Raw genomic sequence first — 13,266 nt, forward strand, 5'->3', positions numbered from 1 at the left:
GACGAGGGTTCGATCCCTGGGTTGGGAAAATTCCCTGGAACAGGAAATGGCAACCCATTCCAGTATTCTTGCCTGGGAAATCTGCTGGACAGAGGAACCTGGCAGGCTACAGTCCACAGAGTTGCAAAGAGTCGGACACGACTGAAGCAACTGAGCGTGCAAGTACCAGTTATTACTATGGGCCCCACACCCAGAATATTGTATGCTTTGGGGTCATGTTCTACCTTATTGCCTTGATGTAATTCATTGTCATTTCATTTCTAAAGGCTACCTCCTGTTTTCTATATGTTAACGGTGTTCAGACTCTGTGCCAGGCACTCTGCTGACTTCAGAGATGCAGAGATTTTGGATCTAGATTCTGGCCATTTGCTTTAATAGAGGCATTGACTATTTAAGTCAGCAAACAAACTGTCTAATTTACCTCGAAATTGAGACCCACAGATGTGAAGCAGGTTACAACCCAGGCCTCCTGATGCTCAGCCCAGTCCTTTCTCCATTACATCGTGCTACCTTTCAAAATCGAACCCTCTGACTGGAACCTAGGGTTGCAGATGGGGAGAGAGGTGAGGAATGAGGAGGCTGACTGAGATGATAAATTCAAGAAAGACTGAGAAGGAGGACATGTGGTCACGTCCATTCTTGCAGGAATCGACTTTTCTGAGAGTTGCCCTCTCTCTCTGTACCCCTCATCTACCCTGTACTATGCAACTGGGTCATTTATACCCAGCCGTAAATGACTGAACACCTAAACCCCAATCTAAGAAGCTCAGCTGGCTCAGCCTGAGCCAATCCATCCTCCTTCCTGGATATTTGGAACTAGAGCAGCAGAATCTGAGTCAATTGGTCCCAGGCACCATACCTGTAAGGGGATGATCTTAAATCATGTTCCCTTGAAGCAGCAGGATTTACTGAAGGAGTGCTCTTAGGTAAGGGACAGGGAGGAGCATGGAGCGGGGAAGATGTAAAGATGTACTTTCAGGAGAAGTCTAGCTTCAGCCTGAATCCAAGGGGATCTCTAAAGCAGGAATGAATTGTACTACAGCGTGTGTTCTGCCTTGAAGCAAGGAGGGTGGACATTTATATTCCCCATCTGATGATCAGTGACCAAAGAATGTGGGGCATAACCTCTCAGGCATCTCCAGCTGAGAAGGTTCTAGTTGGCTAAGTGCAACCTCCCAGAGACAGGAACCAATGTGAGCAGCCATGCCACCGTATGAGTTCACCAACCTAGCAAAAGACATCTGGGTGGATAACCAAAAGCATATGCTACAATGATGGTGTCTGAGGCACCACTCCAGTTTGGAGCAGCCACGGTGGTCTACAAACCAGAAGAGCAGAGGAGAAGAGAATGAAGCTGAAGCACAGAAAGAAGCAGGGGTGAGAAGCTACATAGTCTGAAGGAGAGAGGGAGGGAGAGGAAAAAGAAAGGAAGAAGAGAGAGAAGGGGTAAGAAAAGGGAAAGGGAAAAGTGGAGAGTAGAAAGGGAGGGAGGGGACTTTCCTAGTGGTCCAGTGGTGAGGAGTCTGCCTTGCAATGCAGGCAACACGGGTTCAATCCCTGGTTGGAGAACTAAGATCCCACATGCCACTTTGAGCAACTAAGCCCGTGGGCTGCAATCACCGAGCCCAAGCACTCTGGAGCCCCCGTGCCACAACTAGAGAGTCCGTGTGCCCAATGGAAGGTCCTGCAGGATGCAATAAAGATCCCGTATGCTGCATCTAAGACCCAACACAGTCAAATAAATTAAAAGGAAGGGCAGAGAGAGAATGGGAAGAAGACTGGGAGCCTTGGAGACCCAGCTTGGGTCACCTGAGAACCAGACTCTGAGAAGTTAAGTATTAGGTAGTACCTTTCAGACCAAAACCTGGAAGGCAGAAGGAATTAGGATTTGGCAAAGAGAGTAGCTGAGTTGTGATGCAGTTCTAATAAAAGCAATCCTGTAGGAAGCTCTAGAGCTGAGATGTCCTTTCTCAGTTTTCCCAAGTTGGACCAAGGGGATCAGACCTTTATACCTCTATCAGAGGTGTGCTGTCCCTGGAAGAAAGCATGGCCTTAGTGAGGCTGTTTTTTTCAACCAAGGCAATCCCCAAAGAGGGCAAACAGTAGATAACCATCTTCTGGGAGTAGTCCCAGAAGCTGGGGAAATAAGTAATTTATTCCTGAGTGAGGCAGCACAACACAGCATCCAGCCCAGAGGGAGACAGATGAGGAAGAAGGCTGTGGGAGAGGGGAGGGGGTGAGTCACCCTTTTCCTAGTGATTGCCCATTTTCCACTCCATCACTCATGCGATCCAATGGTGTTGTTCCCTGCTGTTGAATTCCTTGAGATACTTCTGTAGCCTTCTATTAACATGTCACTACATACATACACACACATACACATTTTGTTTTATATTACTTTGTGTGGCTTTCTGTACACATGTCACAAAATTATTTTCAACTAAGTCAGAACACTTAGGCACAATGCACTATAATGTAGATACGATGGCAAGTACTAGATATTTCTGTCTCCTTTTTTCCTGCTACTCCAACTGTATACCTACACCTATGGACACAGAAAGTTCAACTTCATTGAAAAAGTTTATTGACCACCTACTATGTGCAAAACACTATGGTATACAACTCAAAGCAAAAATGAGCAAGAAATTGTCCCTACACTTAAAAGATTTGCATACCATTAGGGCTTATTTCTAAAAGGCAGCACGCAGAAAAATTAAAGAGGCAAAAGTAAGTCCTATATGAGAAGTGAAATGTGACTCATATTTTCCCTTTTTTGCCTGTAGGTCTATCCTGATGGTGCCCATGTCAATTTTCTCTTTAGGGCAGTAGACAGAGTAGTTAACGCCATGTATTTTTAGACTCAGATAGACCAAGTTTGCATCTCAATGTGGCCATTTATTAGTTCCGTGACCCTTGGTAAGTTAATCTTGTCTGTAAAATGTGAATAATGATCAAATAGAGTCGGTTTGTTGTGATATGTACTGTTGTTTTTTAAGGTGTACAGCATGTTTTTTCCTAAGATAGAATCGGGTTCAGAGGGGTTTATTGTATTGAGGCTGTGTGATGTTGGCCAAGTTTCCTCAGCTAGCAGGAAGTCATTCTCAACTACTAGTGGTCTAGTGAAGAAAAGCCTAATCCCATTTCCTGTCTCCAAACCGTGTCCATACTTAATGAGTATTTAAGAATTATAATCTGTGTAAATTCCCAAATACACATGACCATTTTGCAACCCCAGTTTCTGATTCCTGAGGAGACACAGTGGTCAGGATTCTTTTGGTTTTCAGTTGCTGAAATCCAGCTGAACTAGTTTAAACATCAAAATGCATCTAGTTTCAGAAAAACCTGGGCTGGATATGAAGATGATATTATCGTTCATCTGTCTTTCTCTGACTCTTGGCTCTATTTTCCTCCATGTTGATGTCTTCCTAAGGCAGTCTCTCCATTCTTGGCAGAAAGACACCCCCAGCAGCTCCGATGTTGCCTCTTGCCAGTTTTGTTGTTGTTGTTCAGTCACTAAGTCATGTCTGACTCTTTTCGACCACATAGACTACAGCACCCCAGGCTCCCCTGTCCTTCACTATCTCCTGGAGTTTGCTCAGATTCATGTCCATTGAGTCAGTGATGCTACCTTACCATCTTATCCTCTGCTACCCCCTTCTCCTTCTGCCTTCAATCTTTCCCAGCACCAGGGTCATTTCCGATGAGTCGGCTCTTCGAATTAGGTGGTCAAAGTATTGCAGCTTCAGCTCCAGCATCAGTCCTTCCAATGAATATTCAGGACTGATTTCCTTTAGGATTGACTGGTTTGATCTCCTTTCAGTCCAAGGGACTCTCAAGAGTCTTCTCCAGCACCACAATTCGAAAGCATCAATTCTTTGGTGCTCAGCTTTCTTTATGGTCCAATTCTCACATTCATACCTGACTACTGGAAAAATCATAGCTTTGACTATACAGACTTTGTCAGCAAAGTGATGTCTCTGCTTTTTAATACGCTGTCTAGGTTTGTCATAACTTTCCTTCCAAGGAGCGAATGTCTTTTAATTTCATGGCTGCAGTCACAATCCGCAGTGATTTTGGAGCCCAAGAAAATAAAATCTGTCACTGCTTCCACTTTTTTCCCCCTTCTGTGGCCAGTTTAGCCATGCCCATATCCTCTTTCTCAGTAGTTCTAGCAAAGGTTGGGGGCTGATGCTCATTGGCCAAGTGCCCATCCCTGAAGCAGTTGCTTTGGTTAAGGATAGAGTGCTCTGATTGGCCAAGCTTGGGTCAGGTGCCCACTCCTGGACCCCACGGATGAGAACCATGTGGAATGACAGTAAGGTAAGAGCAATTCTCTAAAGTAAAACTGTGTGTGTGTCAGTCGCTCAGTCGTGCCCGACTCTTTGTAACCCCATGGACTATAGCCCACCAGGCTCCCCTGTCCATGAGATTTTCCAGGCAAGAATACTGGAGTGGGTCGCCATTTCCTTCTCCAGGGGATCTTCCCAACCCAGGGATCAAACCTGAATCTCCTACACTGCAGGCAGATTGTTTACCGACTGAGCTATAAGGGAAGAAGGAAAGGATGCTATACAGGTAAAATGGCAAAAGTCATCAGCAAGAGGTGTGATCTCTATTGAGATCCTCTACTTAGAGAAAAACCTACCAGAGGAGAAGCCACACCCTCAGATGTGTTTAGAATCCTTTCACTAAAAGGTTTCAGAGAGCCCTTTCAGCTCTTATTTTGTGAAACTTGACAAAACAGAACCTCCTAGCTTTGTCTATTATTCATGATGATTTATTGTTACAATTTCTATAGACATTTAAAAATGGTGTTTGCTCAAATATTCTGTTTTAAAATATTTAAACGGATAACCTTTATTTTAAAAGGATGTTTTCCCAAGAGAAGTCAAGCTGCCAATTCTGATTTAGTGGCCACCCGTGCCTGGGAGATGAGACCGAGTGTTCTAGATCCCTTTCAGTTCTCCTGGATGTGTTTCCATTTCAGATCAATCTCCATCTGGCGAGGGCAGCTTTCTCCTGGCTCTAATTACCTTGAGGTTGGTTTTGCAGATTAAAATCTTAGAGGCTCCTTGGTGGCCCAGGACTTTCCCTGACTAAGCTTTCCCATAGGTATCTCGTCATCAGCTGGAAATGATCATAGGTCAGGCTCAGCAGAAAACAGAACATAAAGCACTGACTTCTGTTAATAATGGTTCCCCTATCTGGATGTCCCTCAGAATCAGCTAGAAAGCAAACTAACTATACGGATTAGCTAACAAACTAACTAACCACACAGATTCTAGGGACCTCACCTCAGATTCACTAAAACTGAATCTTCAAAGACTGGGATCCAGGAATTTTTATTTTTAAACATCACTAAGGTGATTCTAATGTTGATAGCTCATTTCCAGTCCATTAACTGGAATCTTGGGGCCCCTACTCTAAATAACCACATTGGACTGACCAGTGACATATCAAGAACACCAAGCCTGTGATTACAAAAGTTGGCCCAAAACTCTAGAACATGCTGGCTTCAAGAACTGCCTGGGGTGAAACATTTTAAATTTCTTTTGGCCTCAACTTTCTCTATAACTTATTGGAACTGGATCAGGTCCTTCCAGTTCTGAAAGTTCTGTATCTCTGTGTTATTATGGGGGAAAAATTAGCTTGGATGTTTGGAGATCTTGGCCCAGTACTGTCACTTTTATATTTTTGTGACCTTGAGAAGTCATTTTTATCCTTGGACCACAACTTCCTTTCTTTAAAAGTGAGTTTGGTGGAGAAGGAAATGGCAACCCACTCCAGTATTCTTGCCTGGAAAATCCATGGACAGAGGAGCCTGGCGGGCTGAAGTCCATGGGGTTACATGACTGAGCATGTGTGCATGAGGGTGGAGGGAGATGGGTTGGTAGCAATAAAGTGGTAGAACTAAAAAAAAAAATGAGTTTGGGGTTTCTCTGATGGCTCGGTGGTAAATAATCTGCCTGCTAATGCAGGAGACATGAGTTTGATCCTGGATTTGGGAAGATTCCACATGCTGCAGAGCTACTAAGCCTGTGCACCACAATTACTGAGTCTGGGCTCTAGAGCCCAGGAGCCCCAGTTGCTGAAGCCCACACCCCGTAGAGCCCATGCTCTGCAACAAGAGAACAACCCCTGCTTGCTGCAAGTAGAGAAAAGCCCACATAGCAACAAAGACCCAGGACAGTCAAAAATAAATAAAATTATAAAAGTGAATTTGTCATAAGTGTAAATCTATGGCTGATTCATATCAATGTATGACAAAACCCACTGAAATGTTGTGAAGTAATTAGCCTCCAACTAATAAAAAAAAAAAACAAAAAAAAAAACAAAAAAAAAGAAAGTGAAAAAAAAAAAAAGTGAATTTGTTGGAGTACATGAGTTCTTTATTTTTATAATTTAAAAGATTAAGATAACAATTAAGCCTTAGATAATCCTTCAGAATTATCTGCTGAGATGCACAGTATGAAGAAGATGAGGATGAGCACAATATCCTGTTGATTTGAATTTGCTGGGCTGAGGCTCTGCACGCAGCATTTGGTATGTTGGTGTTTAATGGATATGACATTTCACTGCACCAAATGGGAATAGAGTATTTTTAGCACAGAATTCATCAAGGTTTAGTAAAAAAGACTTGTTCTCTGAATGGAGTGTGAAGAAGCAGAGATACTATTTTGAAAGACCAAATATAAAGGCCCCTTCCTCTCCACTATCACAAAATAGTCATATGTGCACTTATTTTTACCACAAAGCTTGAAGAACTTACTCCTTTCTTTATCTCCTAAAAGGCAGTATTCCATCTAATGCAATAGCTCTGCCAGCTCACACACATTCCTTCTGTATTTATATTACCTGCGAGTGCATGCTCAGTCACTTCAATAGTGTCTGAGTCTGTGACCCAATGGATTGTAGGCCACCAGGCTCTTCTGTCCATGGGATTCTCCAGGCAGGAATACTGGAGCGGGTTGCCATGCCCTCCTCCAGGGGATCTTTCCCACTCAGGGATCAAACCTGCATCTCTTATGTCTCCTTCATTGGCAGGTGGTTCTTTACCACTAGCTCCACCCGGGAATCCCCGTATTACCTGTGAACTTGTGTTAAATAGGTTAAAAACACTGTTAATCATCAAAAGCTACCACTTACTGAGCATTTATTCTGTGCAGAACATGTATTGAATGTTTTACTTTTATTTAGTAATCCAAGCATTGCAAAAATCCCATGATTATCACTATTTTCTAGAGAAGGACATGAAGTTCAGAAAGTTTCAGAAGTCTGTCTAAGGCATATAGCTAGGAGACAGCAGGACCCAGACTCAAATCCAGGTCTGTATTTCACAGACAAAGAAAATGAATTTGTGGTTACCAAAGGGGAGAGGTAAGGGAGGAGGGACAAATGAAGGGTATGGGATTAACAGATACAAGCTACTATACATCAAATAGATAAATAACAGTGATATACTGTATAGTACACAATAACCTATAATGGAATGTAATCTGTAAAAATACTGAATCACCATGCTGTACAACTGAAGCTAATGCAATATTATAAATAAAGTATACTTCAATTAAAAAGGACTTCCCTTGTGGCTCAGCTGGTAAAGAATTCACCTGCAATGCAGGAGACCTGGGTTTGATTCCTGAGTTGAGAAGATCCCCTGGAGAAGGGAAAGGCTACCCATTTCAATATTCTGGCCTGGAGAACTGTATAGTCCATGGGGTCGCAAAGAGTCAGACACAACTGAGTGACTTTCACTTTCTTTCAATTAAAAACAAACAAACAAACAAATCCATCTGAAATCAGAGCCCTAGTGATTGACCACTGTACTTGCATCGACTGTATCAGGCAAAATAGGCTGGGGTATATGGTAGTCCTTTGGAAGAACTCAAATATTACTGGCTTAAAATAATAAAGGTTTCTATCTTCTTCATGCTACTGAGAGCACTGCTCCAAGTCATAATCTTTGTAGGCTAATACATGTTTTGATGGAATAACTACTACATGGACATTACTCTGTATCAGAGGTGAAAAGAGCCTTGACAAAGTGTGCACTGGCTGCTACTACTGTTTTTATTGCAAATCTATTTGATTTTTTAGAAATTTATTTTCATATAATACTTAAAAATTTTTTTAAAAGGAAAGTTTCCCAAAAATGGAGATTCAAGGGGACTAAGCTCCCTCACTGCCCCACCCCAGCCGTCTCTTAGAAATGTCACTATTGGTTTGATGAGGATTTTGCTGTCTCATCCCCCTAATCTAAGGTCAATATGCCCTGTAGTCATCAGTGATATGAACCAGATGTTCATGCTTACAATATTTACACTGGTGTGGGGGCAGAGCACAGACCACTTTTAAATGCACTCATCTGCTAAAATGCTCTCTTAGGACAAACAAAAACGGCTATGCTTAGGTGGATCCTCCCAGAAGTTCATCCCAGTTATCTCACTGCCAGCCTGCATCAGTGTGCTGGAAAGGATTAGAGGGACCAGTCCAAGACTCTGAAGAAGTCTACATTATAAAATAAGATTTAACATGTATTAATGGTCCCTGATAACCCAGTATGTTGGGGTATCTAAACCTAGTCTTCTTTATTTCCAGGTACCAAATTTTACTGCCATTAGTATCTTTTCCCCTTTGCTTTCTGTTTAAAGGGTCAACCTGATGCTGATATCTGAAATTTCTGCAGTGCTCAGATACCACTTCGAGGATGCTGTAGCAGATAAAGCATAACAATAACAACTATTATTATGCTGTAGTGAGTGACTTTGTGTTTAGAGGCCCCCAAATAGGAACTATCACAAAATGTGGGGGCAAGGTCAAGAGATATTATCATCTGACAACAAATCGAATGAGAGGCAGGGCAGAGTTGATGAGCTCAGACATTTTCTGGTCATATTTCAGGGTCCTTCCCAGAAATAACCCATTATCCTTTATAATGGGAGCCAGAATCACTCACCAATCATGTGAGATAAACTCTACCTGGAAGCTGCAACATGGCTTCCTGCCATGCTCCTTAATAACAAGAGGGCTTGGTATCTGTTAAGGACTGCTGAGGAAGGAGAGTTTGGAGGATAAGAATTACAGTTTTTGTGGTGAGGCGGGGATGCGACCCAACGGTTAACAGGCAGAACAAGCCCACTGTGGTCCACAGAGGGCAGCAGAACCAGACTCCCCCTGCAGGTGGCCCCAGAGACTGCGTGCAGCTGCTGTGGACATCTGAGTTCCAGGAAATCAGGCCCACAAAGGGTGGTCCCTGGAAAAAGTACAACTGAAGTGTGAAAGGAGGTTTAGGGAAAGAGATTTCCTTTCCTGAGACTGTTCTAGAAATTCCAAGAACAGAGTCCAGGGGCTACCAGGGTTCAAGAACTAGGATAATAATTAAAATTTTGCTGAATAAATTTTGCCAAGGTCTTGCTTCAGCCTGTTGAAGAAGGCAGGGGCGGGGATGGGTGGGGGGAGTGGGTGGGACAGAGAAAGAATCTGAAACTGAGGAAAGATATTTAAATAGTATCTTGCTTTAGTATTATAAACATACTTTCTCAGGGGGAAAGCAACACCCCGGAAGGTCTGTCCTTCTTGAAGCCGATGTTCTGAAATCAATCTGCTGGTGCGCCTCCTGAGAGACTGGATAAATCCTCCAAAGCCTGGTCATCCCAAGAGGAACCATCAGAACAGCAAATTGGATCATGCAGACCTGAAGGCTAGAACATAAACTCCTAATGATTCAGCCAAGATATAAGCAATTAATTAAATTCAGTCTGAAACAGCCATCCATCCTACCCTGCAGGCCTTAGCAGATTTATCTTTCCTTCACCTGGGTCACCAATGTCCACCAGCCTCACAACAAAGAGAGATAAATAACATCTTCCCAATAGATCTCCAACCCTCCATCCTATTCTCCAGAGGGTAGTGTTCTCATTCAGGTGATGCTGAGCACAGTGAGGGTCATACAGTCAGAGAGAGGGTCTACGTGGTTGCCTCCCTTTCTTCTTTGGTTAAGCTAGAGATGACTATATGTAATTGAATTTTACTGCCCTTAAATATAGAGAGAAACATCGAGCCTTGTGTGTGTTGGGTCAGTTACCAAGTATCACTCACAGTTATTGCTAGTTGAGATGAGCTTCCTAATGGGTCAGAGCAGCGAAGGAAATTTAAAAAAATATTTATTGATTTACTTGGCTGCCCCAAGTCACAGTTGCAACAGCAATGGGATCTTCAATCTTCACTGTGGCATGCAGAATCTTTAGCTGTGGCATGCAAACTCTTAGTTGCCATATGTGGGATCTAGTTCCCTGACCAGACCCCCTGCACTGGCAGCACAGAGTCTTAGCCACTGGACCACCAGGGCAGTCCCAAAGGAAATTATTTTGATGACACTTTGTTACTCTAACTAGGCAAAACTGTTGCTGTCAAGTCCTGGCTCTAAAGCTAAAGAAAATTCTGCCTTCTTCTCCTCAATTTCTTCCTCTCCCCAAGTCCTCTCAACAGAGTCCTATTCTGGGGACTCTTCTCTAGCAGAACTGGAGGAGAATAACACAGAAACTGATAGATTAGGCTGAAGGAGCGTGTCCAAATTTGTGTTTTGGAAGAGAGAGACCCAGAAGCAGCTGTGTTAAGGGCAGTGGGTTGGGGGAGGACATGGGAAATCTATGAAGTGTTTCTGTCAGTTACAGCCCTTTCCTGACATTAAAAAACAATGTTGCTTGACTGTGTTCACTTGAAACAAGTCTTCTTTGAGAATGGTCCCTATGAATCATAGTTTCCATAGAATTAGAGGAGAAACTGACATAATTTGGCCTCATCCTTTGAACAAGTATTTGCATAATCAGAGTAGGTTATCCTAAATCTGATGAGGAATGTGGAAAATAATCCAACTTACAGGATCTCAAGTTACCCCCAAATAAAGCAAATGGGAAGCCAAATACTTATCAAAACCCTGCTGTTTCTGATCTCTTCCATGTTATCACACCTAAAGCTTTCTAGAGTTATCTTTGCGGCTTTAAAGCTGTTGGAGACATTTCGACTCCATCTCGCTTGGAAAGTTTCTTCTTCTGGGGCCTTTGGCTTTGACATCTCCTGGTTGGGCTCTGGCTGCCCCTTAAAACCTCTCACTATGGCCCAGGCTGGCCAGGCTGTGGTTTTCTATTTTGATGTCTCCCCCACAGGACAGGACAGGAAATTCCTTTTTCCATCCTAAGTGGACCCTTCTAGTTTGCAGAATTGGAGACATTCAAAGAAGAAAACAGTTGTTAACTGTAATTACAGCCATGAGATCCAAAGGCATGTAGTTAAATTAACCAAGTGTTAAAAGTGGATTTAGGTTTTACACCTAAATGAAGCATGGGATGGGGAGTGGCTTTTCCTACTAAAGAAGAAAAACAGAAAGAAGAGGTAACATCAGCTAGAGAAAGTCTTCTGGTTACAGATAGGAAAAAAAAAATATTGGAGATGCTGGGGTTCTTTCTTCCACCATCTCCCTTTCTGTCTGTTTTTCTTCATAGAAGGAGGATTAGGGCAGAGATAACCAGGAAGAGTTGGAATTCACTGGGGAAATTATCTCAGAAGCAGGCTCTGGAAGACAGCACCAGAGAAACAGGTCCCTGTGTAACCATGGTGATGAGCTGAGGCAGGAAGGGGTGCGGAGAGATGGAGCCAAGATCCAGTGCAGACAGAGGGCAGGAGGGTATGCAGGGAGGGGAGGGGCACCCAGGTCACAGGGGAGAATGACAGGAACTGAGTCTTTTCAGCTAAATTCAGGTTTTTAAAAGAAGAAAGAATTCATTTATGACAGTAATTCATTGAGAAGGCAGGATGAATATTATATCATGGGTTCTTTTTACACTGGGAAAGGCTTTTAAATGTTTCTTTGGATGTTAGCTATTGCAACAAAGCAAGATTAGGAGTGAACAGTGAAAAGTTGTAGCTAAATGGCGGAGGAGGGGGGTGTCAGGAGGGTTGAAGAGGAATGCAGACAAACTCAAAGCGACCTATAAGCCCAGAGACCATATGTCATCTTGCCTGAGCACAGCAGCCGTCTGCCTCCTAGTGGCTAGAGATCAGCTCCCTGAGGCTGAAGCAGCAAAACCAAAGCCATCAGTGCAGGATGGCCAGGTTTAGCAAAAAAACAAAACAAAAAAACAAAAACAGACTGCCCAGTTAATTTTGCAAGGAGGTCAAACCAGTGAATTCCAAAAGAAATCAACCCTGAATATTCATTGGATGGACTGAAACTGATGCCGAAGCTCCAATACTTTGGCCACCTAACTCGAAGAGCCGACTCATTGGAAAAGACCCTGATGCTGGGAAAGAATGAGGGTAAAAGGAGAAGAGGGCAGCAGAAGACAGATGATTAGACAGCATCACCAACTCAGTGGACATGGATTTGAGCAAACACTGGGAGATAGTGAAGGAGGACAGGGAAGCCTGACGTGCTGCAGTCCATGGGGTCACAAAGAGCTAGACACGACTTAGCAACTGAACAACAACAGTTAATTTTGAATGTCAGATAAATGGCAAATGATATTTTAGTATTTTTGACAGCCCTAATAAGGGTGGCACACACTGATTAAATATCTCTTCTTGATCTCTCATCCTTATCTATTTATAGAAGAAAGGAGGAGAGGAAGGAAGGGTAGAAGGAAGGGAGAGAAATTATGAACCCCAAATGGTTAGTTTCTAATTACCTATCCATACTCCATCACTTCTTGTGCCTCTGCCTTTTCAGTATCACAGGATATTTCTTAACCATTCCCCACAATATGTCTTCAAAAAATCAAATCAGAACAAAGCCACACACAATCAAACCAAACCTCTCCAGTTTCTACAACCTCAAATTGTCTTTGGGTGCTAATAGTGTATTTCAACATGCCTTCCAGCCTCCCTCGTGAGCCTCTGCACTGACTTCACTTCTTAACTTTCTTGCAGCAGCCATGTCTGCTAATTAAGTGACAGGTGTCAATAAGTCCTGTCACAGTAACATTTCAAAGAGGTGTTTCATAAAACAGATCAATGTCTGTGGTTTAGGACATGGTGGGTGGTCATGATGCTCTTTGATGGATTTTTTTCTCACACATCCCACCTCAGCTCCCAGCTCCCATACCCTGTTGCCAGCCCTAAACTAACACCACCATAGAAAACACTAGAAATAAGACAAGAAATTAGCTCACAGATCATCTTAAAACTTCAGCCAGATCATGTAACTCTAAAACCTCCACTGCTCTCTCGTTACACTGAGAATAAAACAGAAAATGTTCACAGTGGCCTGTA

The 13,266-nt window shown here is 43.0% G+C and overlaps 1 long non-coding RNA gene across 6 annotated transcripts in view; it reads right to left on the reverse strand.

The window, feature by feature from the left end:
• The window catches only part of LOC122709343, a 92,070-nt gene that overhangs the window by 38,940 nt on the left and 39,864 nt on the right, over positions 1 to 13,266 (reverse strand). The window lies entirely within an intron of this gene.

The sequence above is a fragment of the Cervus elaphus genome, chromosome 15 (genome assembly GCF_910594005.1).
Source record: "Cervus elaphus chromosome 15, mCerEla1.1, whole genome shotgun sequence".
NCBI classification, from domain to species: domain Eukaryota; kingdom Metazoa; phylum Chordata; class Mammalia; order Artiodactyla; family Cervidae; genus Cervus; species Cervus elaphus.